Genomic DNA, 12540 nt, shown 5'->3' with positions numbered 1-12540 from the left:
AACATGACTTTGGAGAGCCAAACCTTTGCTTTCAGAACTCAGACAGTCTTCGCGAAATCACTTATGGATGTGTCGAAAGTTGAAGTTTTCTCTAGAAAGAACTTTCAGCGCTACCAAGAACGCGTGTCCACCCTTTTAGGCATGTAGGGAGTTGCTGCTGCTCTTTCATCTCCGAAGCCCGACCCTACTGTTCCCTCAAACTCAAAACTTGTTGAAGAGTGGACCTACGCGAACAAGGTGTATGCCGACACACTTTGCTTTGTGCACTTTCTAATGATTTGTCCGATGTGTGTATTATTCCTAAAAGGAAGAAAAAGACATTTGAGACTCGTTGATTATCAAATACACTGCCGAAGATGTCGTTAAACAAAGATTCATCATAGGAAACTACTACCATTGGGAGATGATTGAAGACAAGGACATAAAAACTCAAATAAATGAATACCACAAGCTGCTCGAAGACATCAAAGCAGAGAATATTCTTCTACCGGATGAATTTATTTTAGAACTTCTAATCGAGAAATTGTTGCCATCTTGGACAAATTAAAAACAATAGTTGAAACACAGACACAAACAGATGTCTTTACCAGAACTCATTGCACACATAATATTGAAGATACCAACAGGAAGGAGTCTGCTACTGCAAGGGCCAAAGCTTTATTTGCAAAAGCAAATATGGTAGAAGTAAGACCTGCTCCCGAAAGGTACGAACATAAACTCAATCACAAAAGAAAAAATAATTTTCTTAAATCTCCTCTCAATGAATCTAAACCCACCTTTATGAAGAAAGGAAATTGTTTCGTATGCGGAAAGTCAGGCCATCATGCACCACAATATAGGCATAAAGTAAGAACCGACAATCCTCCTAGAGCAAATATAGCCGAAGGAGATCACATTATTGTTGCAATCGTTTCTCAAGTAAATCTGATGACCAATCTGAGAAAATGGGTGGTAGACTCTAGTGCTACCAAGCATATATATGCAAACAAAAGTGCTTTTACCTCTTACACTAGTGTAGGGAATGAAGAAGAACATGTCTACCACGAAGATTCCAGGACAACTCATGTTCTGGAAAAGGGAAAGTTCTTCTTAAGCTCACATCTTGAAAGACTCTGGCCTTGAGTGATGTGCTACCTGGGCCATCAATCAGAGTTAATTTAATCTTTGTAACATTATTGGAAAAGGTGGGGGTTAAAGTTTCATTTGAGTCTAACAAGATCATTATGACAAAAAATAATGTTTTTGTGGGGGAAGAGATATTGTGATCAAGGACTTTTCATTCTAAATGTTTATGAAAATATTAATGAATCAAATTCTTCTGCTTATATTGTTGACTCGTATGATATATGGCATGCTAGATTAGAACATGTGAATTCCTCGTATGTTTTGAAATTACAACGACTAAGATTAATTAATATGCATGATAAATAGAGTAGTAAATGTGATATATGTGTAGAATATGAAATAACCAAGAAAACATGTTTTTCTATAGAATGCCAAACTAAACTGTTAGGGTTAATTCATATTGATCTAGCTAATTTGAAACAAACCATGTCTAGAGGAGGTAAAAATTATTTTGTGACCTTTATAGATGATTATTCTAGATACACCAAAGTTTAGTTAATCAAACATAAAGATGAAGTCTTTGATGTGTTTTTAACCTATATAGAAGAAGTAGAAAATCAATTAAATAAGAAAATTAAGAGGATTAGATCAGATAGAGGTGGTGAGTATGTGTTGTTTAATGACTTTTGTGTTAAAGAAGGAATTATCCATGAAGTGACCTCACCATATTCACATGAGTCTAATGGAGTAGCTGAGAGAAAAAATAGAACCCTTAAGAAAATGATGAATGTTATGCTTGTTAGTTTTGGTAAACCTGATAACCTTTGGGGAGAACCTTGCTTACTGCATGTTTTTTTACAAAATAGAATACCCCATAAGAAAATTGGTAAAACTCCTTGAGTTATGGAAAGGCTACGAACCTAACCTTAAATATCTAAGAGTGGGTGGGTGCCTAGCTAAGGTGATGTTACACGATCCTAAGAAAAGAAAAATAGGCTCCGAAACCTCTGATTGCATGATCTTAGGTTATGCTGAACATAGTGCTGCCTATAGGTTTCTAGTTGTTAAAAGTAACTTACTTGAGAGAAATTCTATAATGGAAACAAAAAATGTTGAGTTTTTTAAAAATATCTTTCCCTTAAAGGTTAGTGAGATATCTCAACCTGTTAATGATAATAATAATAATGATATGATGAATGAGGATTTGAGAAGAAGTAAAAGACAAAGAAAAAAACTTCCTTTGGAGATGACTTTTATACTTATCTTATTGATAATGATTCAACAAGCTTTGTAGAAGCTACTAGTGTTCTTGATGCAAAACAGTGGGATAAGGCCATTAGGACTTAAATTGAATCAATTCAGAAAAACAATACTTGAACTTTAGTAGATTTGCCTAAAGGAGCAAAACTTATTGGTTGTAAGTGGATCTTTAAGAAAAAATTATCACCCTAATGGATCCATAGAGAAGTATAGAGAAAGATTAGTAGCAAAAGGTTTTACCCAAAAATCCAACATAAATTACTTTGATACTTTTGCTACTGTAACTAGGATTTCCTCTATTCGAGTGTTGTTAGTTCTAGCAGCTATCCATAAACTAGTGATACATCAGATGGATGTTAAAACAACCTTTTTGAATGGTGATTTAGAGGAGGAAATTTATATGACTTTAACTTGAAGGGTGTGTTATACCTGGTCAAGAGGATAAAGTATGTAAACTCTTAAAATCCTTGTATGGGTTGAACGGAATCTAGCAGATTCTCTAACAAAACCCCTGGGAAGACAAATGATATTAGAAACATCGAGGGAAATGGAACTTAAGCCACTTGCAAATAAACAAGTGATGGTAACCCAACCTTTGTGATTGGAGATCCCATGAATAAGGTTCATATGGGTAAAAACAAGTTACTTGTTAGTTCTGATAGCACTAAATTTATTTTAATCAATTATGTCTCTTCCTACGGTTTGTGTGTAAAAGTGCTAAAGACTGCATTATTGAGAGGCTAAACTTTGTCATTAAAATTCTATGTGGTGAAAGAATTTTAGCTTAAACAAAGTTTTTAATGATTTTCATATCTCATATAGATGGTGTATGATTTGCAGCATACACTTGATGAAATCACCTATATGAGTGTCGAGTGGGGCCGCTTGCATGAGGTCTTGGCATGATCTCTAGACCATTCATGAATATCGGGCATGCACATAGCCTAGTAAGCGTAACACTGCGATAACAATAAGGATTATAGGGGTGTATTGTGATTGATAAACCTCTAACACACATCAAGTATCTTTAATTCATATAGTTTGCTATACCAATTACACTATGTGTTAAGTATCTCAATCTAAGACTCGTTCATATAGCTTGTTATACCAGCTCTGATGCATTACATCCTATGAGACCAAGGATAGAAGTTTCTTATCTTTCTTTTAGTGTTTGAAATATTTGAGTCAAAGAATTTTTCTTTCAACTTCGTTTGCAATATGTGGGGGATTGTTATAAAATATTAATTATTGCAAAAAAACGTTAGGTTTGTAACGTTCTCTACAACGTTTAGAAATTTTATGGCCGCAACATTACAATCTTTATTAAGCAATGTTCAATCGTTTTAAATTGCAACAATAATTTTCCTTTGTTGTAAGGTGCTTTATATGTTCTATAAATATAACAACTATTTTCATTCCAAAACATCAAAACTATTTCTTTCATCCTCTCATTTTTCTCTTCTCTCTTTCCTTCTAAGAAAATTCTGGGTTTATTTTATACTTTTTTTAGAGATCCTTACTAGTTCTGAGATCCTCAGAAATATTCTGGAAAGTTTCTGTTGTATCATGGGAACTTGCATAATACACTACGGATAAGTCCTTAAAGATAGTGAAACTACACGTCTCAGAATATACTATTTGTCAGCTTTTCTACAACATTATATGTCGATCCTATGGTGGGTGCCAATTTTCTTACAAAGCCAAATATATTATAGAGAGCTTCAACTTCAAATATTCCACACTCAAAAGCTAAGTACATCATATTGTAATAAATGCAAAATGTAATTAATTTAACTTGTGCAACATATTATTTATACTATTGTTCATTATTTTACTTGAATGGATCTAATAACATGACTGAATTACCTTGCTCGAGCCTATTATATTCCTTTATTCTTAACTATAAATTGTGAATGTTAGTATATTGTCCGAATTCTAATTAGTTAATCATACTAACATGACTAGAATGTGTTTGGACATGTTCGATATATTTTTATTATTATTTTTACTTTTATGAAAAATGTGCATTATGATTTTTTTTCAAAAAAAAATTATACTATTTTAATAAATACTTTTATATGGTTTACATTTTTACATTACAGTATCAGTGTGTATATATATACGTGTGTAAATATATATATATATATATATATATATATATATATATATATATATATATATATATATATAAACTAATTAAAATTAGTAAAAATATAAATAAATAATTCATGATATCATAAGTTAAAAGAAAAAGAAAGAAAAAAAATATGATTCTCAAAGATGTAATTGTGGAATCTAAAATGGGAGCTTTTGTTTTGGAATTTAACACAACAGTTAAAAACGCAGACCCCACTTCTTTTTCTTACAACTTTTCCTTTTATTTCATTTTCTTACAACCACTTTCCTTCACTTTCATCTATACCAAACTTAGGGTTAAAGCAACCATTTTTCACTTATTTTCTTTCATTTTTTCCTTCCCATCAAGCTCTGCACAATTATTTCAAATGCTTGACTTTTGAGGCCAGTTTTGAACAGTTTGGTTTTATGAGGGTATAGATAACCGTACCAGACAGAGTACTACGTTGTGGTTAACCTGGTCCATCTAAGAAATTCAGTCAGAGTTTGAAATTCATGCTACTAATTCTTCTTTCCTTCCACCATAATCATGTTCCTAACCAGCATGTTTTCAGGATCAATCAACTATGAAGGAAAATTTGAGTGTCATGGGTCCTTTTGTGGGCTCTATGTTGGGGAATACGCAACATGATGCACTGTTCACTCTTAACAACCATTATTTACTATTCGATCTTAGTAGTTGGAAAGTGCATTAGTGGCCACAGCCTCATAATTTCATCTCTTAAAAATTTTGTCTGGCATGTCATACTGTCATAACTTCCTTCACAGTTGAAATATTCTGCATCAAACTGAGGTTAGATGCATGCTTAACTGATAATGATTGTTACTTTTATCTAAACATTGAAACGCGTGTGCACAAAATTATGAGAGCATGCATAATCATATAAAGTTGCATCTCTTATCATGAGTTGACGAGTGATTTGTTGAGACATTGTAAGAGGGTGTGCCAGTGGCATGTTAAGCTGATTAAAAATGAAACACACAGAACTTGGGATCAATTTTCTTGATGCACTTCACTTTTGGATTTCATTTTTCAAATATGTTAATGTCTTTGGTTTTGGTGAAGGGTCCAAAAAAGATACATGTTTCCAGAAGTTTTGAATAGTGACTAATCGATACTGCATCAAACTATTTATCAGTTAGGAAGTTAGCTTGTGCTATCGTATTATTAATCACCTGTTCTGCAAGTTGTTTCCCATGTCTAATTTTGCATCATTTGCTTCAAAACTTAAGTTATTCTTTTCAGAAGCTTCAACATGATCGGTGGTTGAGTTTATTAAAATACTGTCAAGGCTTTAAGAGACACAAAACCTATTTTGATTATCTGTATATATATCAGCGACAAAAAAAGGAAGAAGTAGTAACTATTTCTGTTTAGAAAGACGTGGTATATATTTGTTATAAAAAGGAGTGTGCCGTTATATTGCAAAATATCTAAGTTGATTTGGTTGTTTACGTTCGTAAGGAACGTTTGAACATTGCAACTCCAAATGGTGAATACCACTTATTCGCAAAAGTCCCGCTCAGGATCATCTACGTTCTAAGAGTAGTTTTACTCGTCCGCAAGGCACAGTTTCGGAAAGCTTCTTCACTCCTTGGAACACTCATTTTCATGCTCTACAAATAGAGCACTTCATTATCTCTAAAGATCACTCTTCTCTCATTGTCACTTCTATTAGTTTCATTCTTTCTTTTTTCTTCTTTTCCTAAAAATATTATGGATTTATTTTATTTTCTTTTTAGAGATCCTTACTAGTTTTGATATTCTAAAAAATTCTGAAAAATTCATGTTGTATCTTGGAAGACTTGCACAATACATTACGGATAAGTCCTTAAGAACAATGATCTACACGCCTCGGAAAGTCCTTTGTTCGTGATCTCTATTCTTTTATAGTCAGCTTCTACAACAATATTAAGGACTTATGGCTGACAACAACTCAATTCCGGAGAATCAAAATATTATTTTTGGAACTCAGACGGTCTTTGCGAAACCCTTTTCGGATGTATAAAAAATTGAAGTCTTCTCTGGTCAGAATTTTCGATGCTGGCAAGAACGTGTGTCAACCCTCTTAGACATGTACGAAGTCGCCTTTGCTCTTTCTTCTTCAAAACATGACTCTAGTCTCCCTCCAAATTCGAAACAAGTTGAAGATTGAGTTCATACAAACAAGGTATGTTGACATACTTTACTTAATGCACTCTCTAACGATTTGTTCGATGTGTATTGTTCCTATAAGGAAGCGAAAGACATTTAGGATTCGTTAATTCTGAAATACACTGTTGACGATATTATTAGACAAAGGTTCATTATTGGGAATTACTATCGTTGGGAAGTGGTTGAACACAAGGACATAAAGTCGCAAATCAATGAGTATCAGAAGCTGCTCGAAGAGATCAAAGCAAAAAACATTCTTCTATCAGATGAATTTGTTTCAGAGCTTCTGATCGAGAAATTGTAGCCTTCCTAAATTGATTACAAGCAACAACTAAAACATAGACACAAGCAAATGTCACTTTCAGACCTGATCACTCACATAATTATTGAAGATACCAACAAGAAATAGTGTTGTTGTGAGGGCCAAAACTTTGTCAGCAAAAGCAAACATGATAGAAGACAAACTTGCTTCAAAAAGGTACGAACATAAACTTGATCACAATAGGAAAAATAATTTTCGAAAATCTCGTCCCAACGCATCTAACCCCACCTTTAAGAAGAAATGACATTATTGTCGTGGTCGTTTCTCAAGTAAATCTGATGACCAATGTAAGCAAGTGAGTGGTAGACTCTGGTGCTATCAGACATATCTGTCCAAACATAAGTTATTTTACCTCTTACACTAGTATAGGAGATGAAGAAGAACATGTCTACCTTGGTGATTCCAGGACAACTCTTGTTATGGGAAAAGAGAAAGTTCTTCTCAAACTCACATCTAGACATACTATGGCATTGAGTGATGTGTTACATGTGCCATCAATCAGAGTTAATTTAATCTTTGTAACACTATTGAAAAAAGTGGGGGTTAAAGTGTCATTCGAGTCTGACAAAACTGTAATGACAAAAAATAATGTTTTTTGTGGGCAAGGGATATTGTGATCAAGGTCTCTTTGTACTTAACATTTATGAAAATATTAATGAATCGTCTTCTTCTGCTTATATTGTTGACTCATATGATATATGACATGTTAGATTAGGACATGTGAATTCTTCCTATGTTATGAAATTACAAAGACTAGGATTAATTAATATGCATGATAAATAGAATAGTAAATATGATATATGTGTAGAATTTAAAATAACAAAAAAATGTTATTCTGTAGATTATCAAACTGAATTGTTAAGGTTAATTCATACTAATCTAGCTAATTTAAAACAAACCATGTCTAGAGGAGGTAAAAATTATTTTATAACTTTTATAGATGATTATTCTAGATACACTAAGGTGTATTTAATCAAACATAACGATGAAGTCTTTGATGTGTTTCTAACCTATAAAGCAGAAGTAGAAAAATAATAAAATTAAGAGGATTAGATCAGAATGAGGTGGTGAATATGTATTGTTTAATGACTTTTGTATTAAAGAAGGTATCATCCATGAAGTAACCCCACCCTATTCACCCGAGTCTAATGGAGTAGCTGATAGAAAGAATAGAACTCTTAAGGAGATGATGAATGTGATGCTTATTAGTTTTAGTGCACCTGATAATCTTTGCGGAGAAGCCTTGCTTAATGCATGTTTTTTAGAAAATATAATACCTCATAAGAAATCTAGTAAAACTCCCTATGAGCTATGGAGAGGTTATCAACCTAACCTTAAATATCTAAGAGTGTGGGGGTGCTTAGCTAAGGTGATGTTACCCGATCCTAAGAAAAGGAAAATAGGCTCTAAGACCTTTGATTGCATGTTCTTAGGCTATGCTGAACATAATGTTGCCTATAGGTTTCTAGTTCTTAAAAGTGATATACTTGAAAGTAATTCTATAATGGAGACAAAAAATGCTGAGGTTTTTTAACATGTTTTTCCTTTAAAGGTTAGTGAGACTTCTCAGCCTGTAGATAATAATAATAATGATGTCTTGTATGAAGAATTAAGAAGAAGTAAAAGACAGAGGAAGGAAACTTCATTTGGTAATGATTTTTATACATATCTAGTTGATAATGATCCAAGTAGCTTTGTAGAAGCCATCAGTGCTCCTGATGCAAAAAAAGTGGATAAAGCCATTAAGATTGAAATTGATCAATTTAGAAAAATAATACTTAGACCTTAGTATATTTGCCTAAATGAGCAAAATCCATTAGTTGTAAGTGGATCTTTAAGAAAAAGTATCATCTTGGTGGATCTATAGAGAAGTATAAGGTAAGATTAGTAGCAAAAGGTTTTACTAAAAAACCCAACATATATTATTTTGACATTTTGCCTCTACGACTAGGATTTTCTCTATTAGAGTATTGTTAGCCTTAGTTTTCATCCATAAGCTAGTTATACACCAAATGGATGTTAAAAATGCCTTTTTAAATGATGATTTGGAGGAGGAAATTTATATGACTCAACCTAAAGGGTGTGTTGTACCTAGTCAAGCGAATAAAGTATGTAAACTTTTAAAATCTTTGTATGGGTTGAAGCAATCACCAAAAAAATGGCATGAAAAACTTGATAATGTATTGCTATGTGATAGTTTTTCGCCTAATGATGCTGATAAATGCGTCTACTCTAAATTTGAAAATGGTGATTGTGTCATTATATGTTTGTATGTGGATGACATGTTAATTTTTGCTACATGCAATGAAATTGTCGCTAGAACTAAACTGTTTCCAGGATTGAACTTTGAAATGAAAGACATGGGTGAAGTCAATGTAATTTTAGGTGTTAGAATCATAAAGAAGGGAGATGGTATATTATTATTCAAGAAAAAATACATTGAGAAACTTCTGAAGAAGTTTGGGTATTATGATTTCACACCCGTGAGTAACCCTTATAATGTTAACTCTAAATTAATAAAAAATATAGAAGAATCTATATCTTAGCCTCAGTATGCCCAAATAATTGGGAGCTTACTACACTTGATGAGCTTTTGTAGACCTGATATTGCTTATGTAGTAGATAGACTGAGTAGGTACACTCAATGTCCAAATCAAGAACATTGGGATGCACTTTCTAGGCTTATGAGATACTTAAGAGGTTCAATGGATTATGCCATTGAATTATAGTGGATTTATGGTTGTACTATAGAAGGGTACAATGATGTTAACTAGATCTTAGATTTAGATGAGACAAAATCCACTAGTGGTTATGTATTTACACTTGAGGGTGATATGATTATATGGAGATCAGCCAGACAAACAATTATTGCAAGATCAACAATAAAATATGAGTTTGTCGCTCTTGAGATGGCTGGTAGTAAGGCTGAGTGGTTGAAAAACTTCTTAGCAAACATTTCACTAGGAATGAAACCAACTCCATCGGTGTCAATACACTATGATTGCCAATCGGCAATAGATATAGCTAAAAACAAGAATTACAATGGAACAAATAGACATATCTAATTGAGACACAATTTGGTGAAACAGTTGCTAAAGAGTGGAACTATTTTCATTGACTATGTGAAGTCAGAACAGAATCTAGCAGACCCTCTGACAAAACCCTTAGGAAGAAATATGATCTTAGAAACATCGAAGGAAATGGAACTTAAGCCACTGACAAACAAACAAGTGATAGTAACTCAACCTTTGTGATTGAAGATCCCATGAATAAGGTTCATATGGGTAAAAATAAGTCACTTGTTAGTTCTGATAACACTAATTTGATTTTAAATCAAATAGTTCATTCCTATGGTGTGTGTGAAAGTGCTAGAGACTACATCTTTGAGAGGATAAAATTTGTAATTAAACAAAGTTTTTAATGATCTTCATATCCCTTACACGTGGTGTATGATTTGCAGCATAGACTTGATGAAATTACCTATATGAGTGTCAAGTGGAGCCGCTTGCATGAGACCTTGGCATGATCTCTAGAGCACTCATGAATATCGGGCACACACATGACCTAGTAAGTGCAATACAACGATAATAACAAGGATTGTGAGGGTGTATTGTGATTGATAAACCTTTAATACACGTCAAGTGTCCTTGGTTCATATAGCTTGCTATACCAACTACAATGTGTGTTATGTTTCTTGATCTAAGACTGGTTCATATAGCTTGTTATGCACCTCTAATGCATTACATCTTGTGAAACCCAGAATAATTTCTTTTCTATCTCTTTCATCTCTTATGTATATATATATATTTTGTAATATGTGGGGGTTGTTATAAAAAGGAGTGCCTACAGTGCCGTTATATTGCAAAATATCTAAGTTGGTTTGGTTGTCCACGTTCCATAAGGAACGTTGGAATGTTGCAACTCCAAGTGGTCAATACCACTTATCCGCAAGTCACGCTCAGGATCATCCACGTTCAAAGAGTGGTTTCACTCATCTGCAAGGCACAATTTCGGGAAGCTTCTTCCGCAAGATCTTTTCCTCGGATCACTCCTTTTCATGCTTTATAAATAGAGCATTTCATTCTCTCTAAAGATCATCAAAAACCATTATTCTTTCATTCTCTCTTCTATTAGTTTCATTCTTTCTCTTTTCTTCTTTTCCTAAAAATATTTTGGGTTTATTTTGTTCTCTTTTTAGAGATCCTTGTTAGTTCTGAGATCCTCAAAATTTTTTAAAAGTTCTTGTTGTATCTTGGGGGACTTGCGCAATACATTGCGGATAAGTTTTTAAGGACAATAATCTACACGCTTCTTGAAATCATTTGTTCGTGATCTTTATTCTTTTATATCAACTTCTACAAGAGTATTATTTTCATCATGTTTACAGAGATGGAAAGAGATATTTTGTTTGCCAGATTGTTCATGTTGGTACCACATTTTTATTGTATATGTTGAAAAGCATTTAAAAACGTAAGCATAATTTGCAGGATCTAATTCAATAAAAACTAACTAGTGTTAGAAGAAGTCGTGTTAGATCATAGAAGAGGTTGTGAAGAGTTGGTCATAAATTACTATGAATGAAAGTGTTTATTTTCCTTCAATTTTAAACGCGATGGTGTACAAGATTCACATGAAAGTAATACTTATTCCTAAGTAATTTTTATGAAGAATATCTTGTCACATGGGCCTGTTGGTAATATCCTCATAAAAAACAATTTTGAAATCACACTACTTATTGATTTTAATCATGGTTAAGATGATTCAAGCTTATGAATTGTTCTAATATCAAATTTATTGAAATAATATTGTTCATATCAATTACATAATTTGAAGTATGGTCTATTTTAAAGTTTATAAATTCGTTATAGTTTTGTTATTAAAAGATACGTAAAAAAATTAATAGAAGAATGCGTATTTAAATTATCTTTAATTTTAATTTTAAAATTATGTGAAACATATTGAAACAAGTATCTAGCTCGGAGGAAATAAATGATTGTGCTTGAAACTTTGTTTTTTTCCCAAAGATACATCAATATTCAGACCTGAAATTAATTGAAACAACATCATTAATATCAATTATTCGTATCAAAGATATTGTTTCTTTTAGAATTAAAAACTCCATTAGAATTTTATTCTTAAAAGAAACTATAAAACATTAAGAAATATAAAAGAAACTATAAAACATTAAGAAAAAAATATATTTAAATTGTTATTAATTTTAACTCTTAAATAGTATAAGATTGTTGAATTGAAACAAACAAACAAAAAATATAAAAGTAAATGGTAGGATTGTTTGGGCATAGTCCTCCAACTTTACTAAAATTGGAGTATGTGAAACTGGCTCTGTGGATTTGAGTGAGAGTTGAACTTCTTTAAACGTATCCATTCCTAGAAAATGAACAAATTAGAGCATCAAATGCTTAGTCCCTTTATAACTTGCATTTTGAAAACTGGTAGGTAGGTATATAATACTACTAAAGGATTATAGGACGTGCTGATTTCTTTTGACAATTTCTCAGCATAATTTCTTTTTAATATAATACTACTATTTGAATAACTTTGCTATATGAATGCATTGATCACAATTTTGTCTTCTGAATTG

This window comes from Vigna angularis, chromosome 10 (assembly GCF_016808095.1).
Source record: "Vigna angularis cultivar LongXiaoDou No.4 chromosome 10, ASM1680809v1, whole genome shotgun sequence".
In the NCBI taxonomy this organism is placed as follows: Eukaryota; Viridiplantae; Streptophyta; class Magnoliopsida; order Fabales; family Fabaceae; genus Vigna; species Vigna angularis.
Note: the sequence above shows the minus strand (reverse complement) of the source record.